The sequence below is a fragment of the Hemitrygon akajei genome, unplaced genomic scaffold (genome assembly GCF_048418815.1).
Source record: "Hemitrygon akajei unplaced genomic scaffold, sHemAka1.3 Scf000075, whole genome shotgun sequence".
In the NCBI taxonomy this organism is placed as follows: Eukaryota; Metazoa; Chordata; class Chondrichthyes; order Myliobatiformes; family Dasyatidae; genus Hemitrygon; species Hemitrygon akajei.
Window position 1 is genome coordinate 3,740,506 of NW_027331961.1, and position 14,675 is coordinate 3,755,180.

The window sequence follows — 14,675 nt, forward strand, 5'->3', positions numbered from 1 at the left end:
TAGTACATTTCCTGTAGTGGGGTAACGGCTGCCCAGTGCACCACATGTACCACACCCACACATTTTCCCTCTCCTCTGACCAACACTCCAACAAGGACTCACCTTTACCCTCCACCCTGCCGCATTCTGTGAGCACATCACCCTCATATTTCACTCACCCGCTCCTTCTTGGGGACTTGACAGTTCTGTGTTCAATGAGCTTCCGAGCTGACAGGCAGTCGCCTCACTTGTGCTGGTTCCAGGTTCCTGATCGGTGTCTGTGACGTCACTGTCTCTGGGCCGACAGGCAGTCGCCTCACTTGTGCCGGTTCCAGGGTCCGGATCACTGTCTCTGACGCCACTGTCTCTGGGCTGACAGGCAGTCGCCTCACTTCTACCGGTTCCAGGCTCCGGATCAGTGTCTCTGACGTCACTGTCTCTGGGCTGAATTTTCTCCTCCACATCTGCCGCCGGACCGCATTCCATTGGGACATCGCTCTCAATCTGACCCTGCTTTGATACCTTGCTTCCCGTGTCCCGATCATCTTCCCTCGATGATCCGCCTGGTAAAATCCTCTTCAATACTTTCCCTGCTCGATTCAATATCACACCTGAAATAAGTGGCGAATTGCAGGTTATACGAGTATGATTTAGAGATGAGCAAAACTGATTCAGATTGCAATGGAGCAAGAGACTCTGGCTGACCAGATTTGGAGTGGAACTGTGCTGGTTAATGTGACCCGTACACCCTGTCAGGTGACCATCCCGATAGGCCGGTGACTGGACACATTTACTCCCAGTAAAATAGCAGGATAGGCACAGTAATATTAACCACAGCAGTTGAACGCACGGATGACCACGGGATCATAATGTACCAGTGTCCGGTGATACTGGGAAATATCACTGATATTATCTTCCACAAGTTAAAATCTCCCTCGGTCACTAACTGTCCAGTAGTCTGAGTCACACAAAGACCAACAACGGGATCACACATTCTCCAGTTGCTTTTTCACACGAGGGGCTGGAGACTGGACAAGGGGACTGGAGTTGCTTTCTCCAGTCCCCTTGGTCCCAGACTGACCATTCCCTTGAGACACACGTCCTATGGTCCCCTGGGTCGCAGGCTGACCATTCCCTTGAGATCTATGCTGACCTCTCCCCTGGTTCCCATCTTATCCCCCACCTGCTGATCATCATGTAACAACTATGCATGTCATTGGCAAAGTCTTGGTTATAGAGTTTTGTGTGTAGTTGCAGTTGCTAATCTATAGGATGGAGGTGATGAAGCTGGAAAGTGTGAAGTGAAGAATGAACACTACGGTACTGGGCTAGGGTGTTGTTTTTTGTGTTATGTGGTTGGGCTGGGACAGCTTGCCCTGGAGCTCAGGAGCTTGAAGGGAAACCTTACACAGACACACACACATACAGTAATCAGGGGTGCAGATAGGATAGATGGTCATAGTCTTTTTCCCCGGGTAGGGGAGTCTGAGACTCGAGGGCAGAGATTTAAAAGGGACCAAAGGGGCATTTTTTCACGTGCTGGCTGATGGGTATAAATTACATGCATCCAGAGGAGGCCGCAAACACAAATAAAATTACAAAATTGAGAGCATGTGGGCAGGAAAAAGGGGAGAAAAAGTTTACGAGGGAAATTTGGGAAAACGGCAGGAAAATGGGACATTTAGATCAGCATGAATTATATGGGTCGAAGGACACGTTTCCAGGCTGGAGCATCGTTTTCATTCCAGCTGGAATCTCAAATTTGAGCACAATCACAATGTCTACAGGTGACAGAGACATTTGGTCATTGGTTATGCCGGGTTTCCCAGCCAAGATCCTGGGAATTTAAATTCATGTGGAAGATCATATCAAGAGGGAAATACTTAGAAACTCAGGTTCACCATTTCTCCACAGCCCAGGCATTCACTGGGGTGTTAAAACTCCGAAGCAGATCACAAATGTATCTACAATGAGCTGCCTCTTGATCCTCAGCCATTCCCAGCACCGGCAATGATCTCCGCCCCGCTACAGAAAACAGATTTCGGTGACACCCCTCCTCCTTTGCGTAGCAGGCAAGAAAAACCAGGGGGGAGTTGGTAGCTTTCCTTCCAAAACCTGAAATGCTGTGTTATCATAGAATCTCGGAAATCCCGGAAATGCTCCTATCATCTGCTTCTGAAATTTATAAATGAAAGTTGAGGATGTCTTACACATCAGGGCCTGTCTGGAGGTGAAATGGACCCTGACCCTGAACATTTACATAAACGACAAGATCACTGTCACATTCCTGTCTGTGTTTCACCCACAACCACCTGATTCAGGAGCCCCTGCTCCTTTTACTCAGCTGAAGCTTTGTATGATGAGCAGAGTGATTCGACCATTACTGGTGTCAGGTCCCTGCGCTGGAACTGTTGGGTTGATCAATTGCTCAAGGCCGCTTTACCAGTGGGATAAATGACACTGCTGGATGAAACTTTCCTATGCCCTGTTAACACCTATGTCAGCTTTTTTCATCTGAACTATTGCGTAGAAACGCGATAAAAGTTTAATTCAAAGATCCCTGTGATCATACCTTTGTCCATTCTGAGTCTGACTGGCGATTGTTGATTGTCGTCGTCTTGTTTACACTTTGGTCGCTCTGCAGGACAGCGCCACCTTCTGGTGAGGCTCTAAATTTCACAACAAGCAGACAGTGAGTCAGAGAGTACGACTACTTTGCAAATATGACAGTATTTCCATCCCCTGTAGCATTTGGCATGGGGACCAAACATTCCCTGTTAGTAACCACTTCCACGCCATATCTGTCCACTGATACCTGGACCATCTACTGACAGAGTCACAGAGCAATAAAGTGCAAATTCAGAGCGTTCAGCCCAACGAGACAATGCCAACCACAGTGCCCACTGAGATGGTCACAATTTCCTGTGATGGGGCCATCTCCCTTCTGGCCTCTTCACTCCATCTACACACCCCAACTGCTTTTTGAATTATGCAACTGCACCTGCCTCATCCACTTCCTCTGGCTGTTTCCTCCACATGATCCCCAACATCTGCATGAATCCGCTGCTGATCAGATTGGCTTTGCAATCTCTTTACCAGCCCCTGTCCATTTAGATCCCCTATAGCTACGATAATCTTCTCTGTGAACAGCAACTACTAATGTTGTGCATTCTGCGAACTTACCAGTCAAGTAATCCTTGTGCAACCGCATCCAAATCATTGCTATAAAATAACGAATATCAAAGGTCCCAATTTGTAGCCTCACGGCACACCGCTAATTACTCGCCTCCATTGCGAGGAGAAATCTTCAACCAGCACTCTTTGCTTGCTACCTTGAAGCTAATTTTGAATACATCCAACTTGCTCTCTGCAGACAGCATGGGACCTAATAATCGGGGCCAAGCTGTCATGTGACACCTTGTCAAAGGCTTTGCTGAAGTCCCATGTGCAACGTCTATAGGAAAATAACTTTGAATTTTCACCTCTGCTTAATGTCACGTTCACAGGTTCTGACAATGTAATTAGCAGAAAAGTACTTGATGAGGCCAAGGTATGTCAATGTAAGTTATGGGTTGCCATGTGCTAGATAGGACTGAATAAAATGCAGTGTTGGGATATTTTGCTTTATAAATGGTCTGTTCTCAGCAGAGGCCTACGCGACGATATATTCGAGGGTAAGTATACCACTGCAGATTGCAATAGCCAATGGGATCAAGGGCATGTTGCTGCTGTTCATGGTAATTCGACATTTCTACAATCACTACAACACGACACACTTGGGGCTTCTTATAAAGGGATGAAATTGTCAACGCATTTTAAGATGATTATAACGTAACAAGGAAACATCAGAACTAGCCAAAAGCTACTTCAGATGATGCAGCTGCTTCAAATGAGCAAACACTCAGAGATTGTGACTGACTTTAAAGAGCTGGGCTTCTGAAAGCACATTACCAGACCTGGAGTGATTGCAACTGGGACTGACAGAGGCATTCCACCTATTTCGTAACTTCCTTTGTAAAGATATGTAATGTTTACAGGACCGGTGTTCGAGTGAATGAAACTCACCAAACTTTCTCCTGACTGAATCAATGAAAACTCTGAATCAGAGGGTTCTCTTCAGTTGGTACTCTCACTCCTCGGGCTGGTTCACTTGTCGCTGTTCCCTCGTTCTCAGTCGTGGCTTCTTTCCAGCTGTGGGCTTTTCTTCCAATAAATCTCTCACCGCAGGTCTAACTTTAACCAGAGAGATAATGAAGCACATTAACAATACAAAAGAGAAAAAATATTTCTGCTCAATTTTTTCAAAAGCGAATCTCACTGAAATTTAAACGCTGAAGACAAATAAAAGAATCTCATGGAACAAATCTGTAATTGTCCCTCACACGTCACAAATCCTCATACGGGATATGCAGGACTCATCATTCAGTCATGATAAGACATCAGAGCAGACTGAAGTGATTCAGTCCATCGAGTCTCCGCAATCATTCAATCATGGTTGATTTTTTTTTCGCCCCAATGCCATATTCTTGCGTCCTCTTATAAAGTGCTGGAAACTCCGTTCGTCGGAGCATTTTGGTTATGCAGACGCGCAGTTTAGAGGGAACAGTGACGGGTCTCTCTCTCTCCAGATTATCCCCACCTTATAACAGTGTTTTGTCCACTGCTTTGCCAGCGACAGGCTGTTGTTACAAACATGCAAATCGTCAATAATCAGGCCCAGATCTCATCCGTGTTCATATTCGAGATGGGTGAGGGTTTGCCTAAATGGGAAATGCACTAAACGGCCTCTTTGTTAAGTACAACTCTATACCAGCTCATTAATATGAATCTGTTAATCATCTGCCTGCAACTCAAAGCACAAACACATGCAGAGATGGTCAACGGGTTCAGTTGTTATTCAGGCCAAACATCTGAAGAGGAAATAAATGTGATGTAAGTGACGTTGACCGTGGAGTGATGGCTGGTGCCAGACCGGGTGGTCTGAGTGTTACGGAAACTGATCAGCAGCTTGGGTTCTCAAGTATAAATCTCTCGGTTTACTGAGAATGGTCCGGAATCAAACCAAAGGAAAATCCGGTGAACAGCGGTTCTAAAGGCTCCGTTAATGAGAGAACTCAGTGAAATTGGGCAGACTGATTAAATCCGACAGGAAAGCGGCAAGAACTCAAATAACCAAGCACTACGACAGCGGAGTGCAGGAGAGCGTCACTGAGCACCTAACATAGAATGTGGACGGGGTGCAGCCGCAGTAAACCCCGAGCATTCACTCAGTGTCACATCATTAGGAACAGGGGTACATAAAAACGTACCCCCTGAGTGTAGACTTCCATACTTTTATCAACTGTCAGTGAGATTTATTACAGGAATTTTTATCCTAAATATCACTGCCGGATATATAAAGTCTTTGTTAAAAAACACACACAAACAGAATAAAACACACATATTCGTTAATCAGAATCAGAATCAGAATCAGACTTTAATCGCCAAGTACCTATGCACATACAAGGAATTTACATCCGGCAGATGTCTCTCTGCTCATAACAATAATAATGATAAATATAAATGAAAATATAGATTATACATACAGGTAGTGCAATCCAAGTAATTGTTAGCCGACAGTTAACCGGCAGTTAACTGTTCAGCAAAGTGACCGCAGTAGGGAAAAAACTTCTCCAGTGACTATTAGTCTTAGTCTGGAGGGATCTGAAGCGCCTACCAGACGGAAGCAGATCAAACAGTCCGTGCGGAGGATGGGAGGAGTCCTTTATGATGTTCCCCGCCCTCTTCTTCAACCTGGAAGAGTACAGGTCCACAATAGAGGGCAGGGAGGCTCCAATAATGCGCTCGGCAGTCCTCACTGGTTCTATCCTGCTTGGTGGCGGCTCCAAACCACACAATGATGGAGGTGCACAGGACAGACTCAATGACTGCAGTGTAGAACTGCAGCAGCAATTCCTGAGGCAGACTGTATTTCCTTAAGAGCCGCAGGAAATACATCCGCTGCTGGGCCTTCTTCAGGATGGAGCTGATGTTCTGCTCCCACTTCAGATCCTGAGAGATGGTGGTTCTCAGGAACCTGAAGTTCTCCACGGTGGACACAGGGCTGCTGAGGACTGTGAGGGGAGACATAACGGGGGGATGTCTCCTGAAATCCACTATCATCTCCTTTGTCTTGAGCGTGTTCAGCTCCAGATTGTTCCGACTGCGCCAGAGCGCCAGTTGGTCCACCTGCTGTCGATATGCAGACTCATCACTATTCTGGATGAGTCCGATGACGGTAGTGTCGTCTGCAAACTTCAAAAGCTTCATATAGGGGTTGGAGGAGGTGCAGTCATTGGTGTAGAGGGAGAACAGCAGTGGAGAGAGGACACACCCCTGGGGGGCGCCGGTGTTGGTGATTCGAATATCCGAGGTGACCTGTCCCATCCTTACCTGCTGACTTCTGTTGGTCAGGAAGCTGTAAATCCAATCGCAGAGGTCAGGTGGCACAGTAAGGTGAGACAATTTGGAGCAGAGGGTATGAGGGACGATGGTGTTAAACGCCGAACTGAAATCCACAAACAGCATCCGAGCATAGGTCTCAGGACGATCCAGATGTTGCAGGATATAGTGGAGTCACAGGTTGACTGCATCGTCTACTGACCTATTTGCCCAGTAGGCAAACTGCAGGGGATCCAGCAGGCTGCTGGTGAGGGTCTTCAGGTGGTTCAACACCAAACGTTCAAAGGATTTCATGACTACAGATGTCAGTGCGACAGGTCTGTAGTCGTTCAGTCCTGTGATGGTGGGTTTCTTGGGGACCGGGATGATGATAGAGCGCTTGAAGCAAGTCGGAACCTCACTCAGCTCCAGAGATCTGTTAAAGAGCTGAGTGAAGATGGGAGCCAGCTGATCAGCACAGGCTCGTAGACAGGAGGGGGAGACCCCATCTGGGCCTGGAGATTTTCGGGTCTTAAGTCGCTGGAACAGTCGACATACTTCTCCTTCGCTGATTCTAAGCTGTGATCCAGGGGGGCTGGGCAGAGATGGTGGGGAGGTGATTGCAGTGATTGGGGGATGAGTGCCAGTGAGTGATGGTCGAGGGAAGGCAGGAAGAGAGACCGAAGAGGGGGGAGGGACAGGTGTAAGATGGACCCTCTCAAATCTACAGTAAAAGGTATTAAGGTCGTCAGCCAAAGCTTTGTTAACCTCAGCAGGGGGGGGGGCAGGGCGTCTCCTGTAGCCAGTGACCTCCTACAGGCCTCTCCACACCGGCAATGAGTCGTTAGCTGAGAAATTATTCCTCAACTATTCGGAGTAGAACCGCTTGGCCACTCTGATTTCTCTGGTCAGTGCATTTCTGGCCAGCCTGTACAGGGCCCTATTGCCACTCCTGTGGGCGTCCTCCTTAGCTTGGCGAAAATGTCTGAGTTTGGGGGTAAACCATGGCTTATTGTTGGCGAAGGTCCGGAAAGTTTTTGTGGGTACACATGCATCCTCACAAAAACTGATGTAGGATGTCACAGTATCTGTCAGTTCATGTATATTGGTGGCTGCAGCTTCAAAGACACCCCAGTCAGTGGTGTCAAAGCAGTCCTGAAGTTGCTGTTTCACCTCACTGGTCCATTTCTTCACTGTCCTCACCACAGGCTTAGCAGATTTAAGTCTCTGCCTATAGGCTGGGATGAGGTAGATCAGACAGTGGTCAGAGAGTCCTAAGGCTGCACGGGGAATAGAACGGTAAGCATTACTTAGGATAGTATAACAGTGGTCCAGAGTGTTACTGTCCCTGGTGGGGCAGTTAACATGTTGTCTGTATTTCGGGAGTTCGTAATTCAGTCTAGCTCTGTTGATCAACAGCGAATCTGTGTGTTCCCGTTCTAAACGCATAATATGATCAGCCAGCCGCCGAACGGCCTCGCTCACGTTGGCCTGAGGTGGAACATAAACACCAACAAGGATAAATGAGGAAAACTCTCGCGGAGAATAGAAAGGCTTACAGTTCAGAACGAGAAACTCCAGGTTCGTGTCGCAGTGTCTGTGAAGAACCTTAACGTCAGTGCACCAGCCTTCATGGATGTAAAAGCAGATTCCACCACCCCTTGATTTCCCCGATAACTCCGTGACGCGGTCCGCTCGCAGCAGCTGGAAGCCGGAGACGTGCAGACCTCCGTCCGGAACGGAATCACTGAGCCACGTTTCAGTGAAACAAAGAGCCGCAGAATTCGCAAAGTCTCTGCTGGTTCTGGTCAGAAGAAGCAGCTCGTCCATCTTATTAGGAAGAGAGCGAACGTTGGCGAGGTGTATCGCTGGGAGCGCGGAGCGGAATCCCTGCATTCTCAGTTTAACAAGCACACTGGCTCTCTTCCCTCGTTTACGACTCTTCCATAATCGATACAGAACCGCTGCTCCACCGACCAAGATCTCAGAAAAACTATTCGGGTCAGAGTGGAAAGTTGGAAGGTAGTTGTTAATGATCTGCCTGGTGTTCAGGAGCTCATCCCTGCTGAATATGACTGGATCCGCTTGAACAAAAACAATAAAAAGACACAAAAACACACAAAAAGCCAGAGAGCTCGGCACCGAGGCCGCCATCTGCGGCGCCATTTTGAAACATCCACGCAAACATTTTGAATCCACGCAACCCTAAGGACAATATTGAACTGATAGAAACAATAGCATTACTAGGGCGACCAGTGGGCGTAATAAAGCACGATAGCATTTCCCCTATGACCCTGTCCTTACCTGGTGCTGGACTCCTGATTCTGTTTCCACCGAATCCGAACATCTGAATTTTATGTCCCTACCAGTAAGTGAACACACCCTGAGCAATGTTCAGTTGATAACACGCTCATAAACCTGAACTTCAGCCTATTCAGCATGTAACGCCACACCTTGTTCCAAAACGCTTGTGTTAAACCACATGAAAGCTTAATTTGCATGAACAAGTCACTCTTACAAGTTGTCTGAACCAGAATTAATACTACAGTGCAAGCGGTGCAGTAATTTCCTCTCTCCAGAATACTTGATCTGCTCTGGAGAGGAATCGCAACCCGCATCCTGGTCCGGCTGGATGGCGTCGTCACTTCAATTTATTGTACAAGTTAGGGTCAGTTTATTGTCAGATTATAAACTCCAGCGACAGCTCAGGGCAAAGATCGCTGTGGGTATATTGCACAGAGACAGCAGAAGGAAGGGCGCTCTCAACTCTGATGGAATATTATGTATTTGGAATAATGTTCTCTTTTGAACAGGAGGCATTCCTTTTCTCCAGATTTTACTGTGACCCCTCGGCCTGGAGCAGACTTCAAGGTCATCCTGTTTATAAAGAGCCATCTTTAACAGAGAGAGCAGCTGTCCCGAGATAACCATCTCCCAGAGATAACAACCGGTCAAAGTCAACAGCGAGATAAGGACGCCCTTCTCCTTCAGCTTATTGCTCACTGACGGGAAACAAGTTACCACATCAGAGTAGCAATCGTATGGAATTATCATCATATCCCGATGGCGAATTTGCCTGGCAACCCATTTACTTCACACATACATCCAACAGCATCGCATTTATTTTCCTCGTCAGAGAACGATGGGTAAAAACATTAATTTCACTGAGTTTCTTCTCTGTCAGAGTGTGCTGCTGGTATGTTGAATTAGTAACAGGACATTCACCCCCTCAGTCCTGTTCTGTCATTCTCTGTGATCACAGGGGATTGTGATCTCAGTGACACATCCCTGCGACAGTCTGCAACACTTCACTCCCTTGCCTGTCAAGAATCTCTCTGCTGCGGAATTAAACTCACTGAAAATAATCACTGCTTCTCGTTTTCTTTGAGGAAAAGCATTCTAAACACACACAAGTTCCACCACATAGAGTGTGGAATTAGTAACAGGACATTCGCCCCGTCAGTCCTGTTCCGCCATTGTCTATGATCACAGGGGACTGTGATCTCAGTGACACATCCCTGCGACACTCTGCAAAACTTCACTCCCTTGCCTGTCCAGAATCTGTGCATTGCGGAATTTAAAACATTGAAAACACCAAACTCTGCTTCTCATTTCTTTGAAAGCAGTTCCATCTCATAAAAATAACCTCATCTATCTTCACCTGTTTCAGCTTCCCCTGGAACAGCAACTGATAGTATTGATACGGTAGAAAAACTAGAAATACTTGCTTATTGAAACACCATAACACAGCCCAGTACAGTCCCTGTTCTTACCTGGTGCTGGACTCCTGAGTCTGGTTTCAGTGAATCCGAGTGTCTGAATTTTATGTCTCTAACAGTAAGTGAACACACCCTGAGCAATGTTCAGTTGATAACACGCTCATAAACCAGAACTTCAGTCTGTTTAGCATGTAACGCCGCAGCTTGTTCCACAACGCTTGTGTTAAACCACACAAAGACTCACCTTGCTTGAATGAGTCTTTCTAACTTGTGGTCCGAACTAGAATTAATACTTCAGTGCGCGACATTTTACCACCTCCAGAGAGGAATCATAACCCGCATCCTGGTTCCGTTCGGTTGGTGCCGTCGCTTTGAGTTCTTGTTCACCTTGGGACCAGTTTATTGTCAGATTATAAACTCCAGCGACAGCTCAGGGCAAAGATCGCTGTGGGTTTATTGCACAGAGTGAGCAGAAGCAAGGGCGCTCTCCACTCTGATGAAATATTATGCATTTGGAATAATGTTCTCTTTTGATCAGCGGACATTCCCTTTCTCCAGATTTAATTGTGCCCCCTTAGCCTGGGCTTGCACTGATTTTAAGTTGGCCCATTTAAAAGCCATCTTTAACAGTTGTCCGCAGTTGTAAACTTCGGGTAATGGGCAATTGGGGAGCGGCTGTGCCGAGATTACCATCTCCCAGAGATAACAACCGGTCAAAGTCGACAGCAAGATATGGATGCCCTTCTCCTTCAGTGTATTTTTCACTTACTGGAAGCAAATTGCAGGATCACAGCGCCATCATTTGCATTTTAGACCATTTCCCGCTGGTGAATTTGCTTGATATCGCATTTACTTTGCACGTACATGAATCGTTTTCAATCAGTGAGCGATGGAAAAACTCGAAACATTAAATTCACGGGGTCTCTTATTTGTCGGAGGTTCTTGCTGGCATATTCAATTAGTAGCAGGATATTCGGCTATTTTTATTTGAAGAAAGAACAAGCAGAGTTTTGAAATCAATGGCTTGTGGTGCCATCATCTTTAATTCAGCGTGTTCGGAGCGGTGGATCACACAGCACGGGAACAGCCTTTGGTGAGTCGTACCTGTTCTGACCATCCACTCACTGTCTACATTGGTCCCATTTATCAGCACTTGGTTCATAGCCGACTGTCTATCGGCAGTTTCAATTTTCATCAGGATTATTCCCTAGATCACGTGTTGAATGACGGATCAATATGAGGTACTAGCCAGTTCTCCCGGAGTTTGCTTGTGGCTAGGCTGGTCACAAGTATATTGGTCAAGGCCCCAGCAATCTCTTCACTCGCCTCTCTCTGTAACGTGGGGTATATCCCAACAGGGCCTGGAGACTTATACTCCTTAATGCATTCTAAGAGACCCAACACTGTCTCCTCCCTTACTTCAAAATGCCTGTGTATACTTGTACTCTCCGCACTGGTCTCCCTATCTTCCTTGTCTTTCTCCTTGGTAAATATTGATGTAAGTTACTCATTAAGGACCTCACACACATTCTCGAGGGTTCTGTTTGATTCGACCTTCCTGACCGTTACATACTTTTCCTTTTCCTGCTTGACTAAATTCATCACTTCTCACGATATTTAAGGTTCTCTGACGCTGCCAATCTTGTCACTCCGTCATACTGGAATATACCCGTCCTATACTCCGTGCAGTAAACACCCTCCACATGTCAGATGTGGACGCCAGTGTTACGAAGGATGAACAGCTCTGATGGGCAGAAAGGTGCAGAGTTGTCCATGCCCCCCCCCCCCCCACTTTGGAGAATCACAAACCGTTACTGTTGCTATGCTGCTAATGAGAGAGAGAGATGTAAGAGAAAGCATGCTGGAATTGGAACATCTGCTGCAGATAAGAGAGAGATAAAGCAGGGGAGTGAGACTTGCTGATCCACCATATTGTGACTTCTGAAAGACTTATGGCTTCTGAGAAGGTTGTTTACCTTGTACCATTCTGTTCATTAAAATTCCTCAGTGGACAGCCGGAGTGGGCTGGTTCGATGGACACAGCCATTCAAAATTGATGGACAACTGAGACACTGTGAGTAGGGATAAAAGTGAGGTCTGGGGAGACACCCTTCAGACACACCAGGAGACACACTATTGAGCACTGCTTGAGTGTTGGAACCCACGTGTATGTGTCGGGCATCGGAGTCCGAACAAAGGGATCGATCAGTTTCACTCACGGTGTTATAGCAGGGCCGGTGGGGGCTTATGTGTGTGTCCACTCATGCCAGAGTGACGAGTCCACCACAGAAGAACGGTCTAGCTGAAGGACAGAGGGGTCATACCTGAATGGCCATAACACATCGACGGATCAAGAACGTAAAGGAAGGTTTGCCTGCCTGTAGCTGTTACATCTTGCTCTCTCTCTCTCTCTCTCTCTCTCTCTCTCTCTCTCTCTCTCTCTCTCTCTCTCTCTCTCTCCCTCCAACAATTACAACAGAACGACCAACATCTACCTCAGCACGTATGAACTGAACGGAACTTTATATTCACATATGACAATTCAATTTCCACTGGACATTGATAGAGCTTGTTTATTATTGATTATTATTATACCCACACTTTTAGGTTTAGTATTGCTAACGTGTATTATATATATATTTCGATTATTGATATTGATTTGTGTATTTTACTAATAAACATTGTTTGAAAATGGTACCACCAGACTCCAACGGATACTTCTGTTTCTGCTGGTTAGACACCCAGTTACGGGGTACGTAAAAAATTGGGGGCTCGTCCGGGATTTGATTTCAAATTTGGGGGTCCAGTGAATTGGGCTATTAGTCCATTATCTGATCTGGTTGCGTGGGTAATCAGACTGGAACCAGAGGAGATGGAAATAGACAAATTTATAAAGAACCCGACTTTGGGGGCATTGGAGAATGCCAGGAAGGTGGAATTTGTGAGTGTTGCGAGACGATTAAATCTCTCGGCGCTGAAATCGGCGATGAGAAATTGGGAGATATAGAGGGCCATAGCCCAGCACTATATATCCAAGGCTGTGTTCGCGCTTGATGCATTGAACCTGTTCCCTGAGAAGAAACCAGTTGATGGGGCGGCTCAGTTAGAGATGGAGAAAATAAGGTTGTAGATGGAGAAGAGGAAGATGGAGTATGAGATCCTGCTAAAGGAGTTGGAGGCGAAAAGGGAGAAAGAAAGAGCTGAGTTGGTTGAGAAGGAGAAGCGGCAGCATGAACTTCAGATGAGGCAGCTGGAAGCAGAGGAGGAAGAAAGGAAGCTGAAAGGAGGATGGAGGAGGAAGAGAAACAACGGCAGTTCGAGAGGGAGAGATGGCAACATGTGGGTAGCGGGGCAGACCGAGCGGAGAAGTTTAATGTTAGTAGGGAGTTTAGGTTAGTACCTCCATTCGAGGAGACGGACGTTGATAGTTACTTCTTGCATTTTGAAATGGTGGCCGTGAATCAGAAGTGGCCCAGAGATCAGTGGGTGGCGTTGTTACAAAGTGTATTAAAAGGAAAGGCTCAACGGGCATATGCGGCATTGTCCATGGAAGAGTCTGAGGATTATGAGGTAGTAAAACAGGGTATCCTTCGGGCCTACGAGTTGGTACCTGAAGCGTATAGACAAAAGTTCAGAGATTTAAAGAAACTGTGGAATCAGACGTATACAGAGTTTGCCTATGAGAAGGGTGTGCTCTTGGATCGTTGGTGCGCTGCAGAAAATGTGGAGGAGGATTTCTATCGTTTAAGAGAGTTAATTCTGATTGAAGAATTTAAAGGTTGTGTTTCGGATAATATCCGGACGTATCTGAACGAGAAGACGAATAAATCCATATCGGATTCGCAGATGAATATGACCTAACCCACAAGACAAAGTTTCCCCCACATAAGAGTTACCAGAAAGGCAGTAGGGACGGTAGGGAAAGTCCACCGGCTAAGGTAGAGAATAAGCCGGGAGCTAGTGGTAAAGGTAAGGAGGAGGACAAGCAGGCTGGCAGGAAGGTTCCTAGCTTGACCTGTTATAATTGTGGAAAGGCTGGTCATATTGCATCTAAGTGCTTTGCTCCGAAGAAGGAGACATTGAGTCGATCAGCAGATCGATGAGGGAGGTCAAGGTGGATAGAGTACGAGAGGGCCGTCAGAAATTTATTTCGGAAGGGACGGTGTCTGTGAAAGAAGGAGAAACCCCAGTTCCAGTGAGAATCTGGAGGGATACTGGGGCTGACCAGTCAGTGATCCTAAGTAAGGTGCTAGATTTCGGTCCTGAAACTGGAGAGGTGGTATTAAGAGGCATGGGAAAAGGGACAGATTTAGCAGGTGGTGACATGTGTTCAACAGTGAAGCTGACGAGCAAGCCTGTGAGTGCTGAGGACCCGCCCCTAGATTCTAAGATCTATCCCGCATGCGCAATCACTGGCAGCATGTCGGGAAAGGCGGCTGAGAAAGAAGACAGTTTAAATGAGTCCACTGTTGATTAGGCTGAGACGTTTTTACCGACCCTATACCTAGAGGGGTTAGGGTATGGTAAAGCGGAGAATAGGGAGGTGAAAGAAGATAA

General features: G+C 46.7%; 1 long non-coding RNA gene across 1 annotated transcript; it reads right to left on the reverse strand.

The window, feature by feature from the left end:
• Nucleotides 1-164: 164 nt before the first annotated feature.
• LOC140722371 (uncharacterized) lies at nucleotides 165-4,205 on the reverse strand. The gene is made up of 3 exons (XR_012097599.1): nucleotides 4,045-4,205; nucleotides 2,552-2,648; nucleotides 165-590 (listed from the first exon to the last, which is right to left on the reverse strand). It is a non-coding gene; the product is annotated as an uncharacterized lncRNA (long non-coding RNA).
• Nucleotides 4,206-14,675: the final 10,470 nt, after the last annotated feature.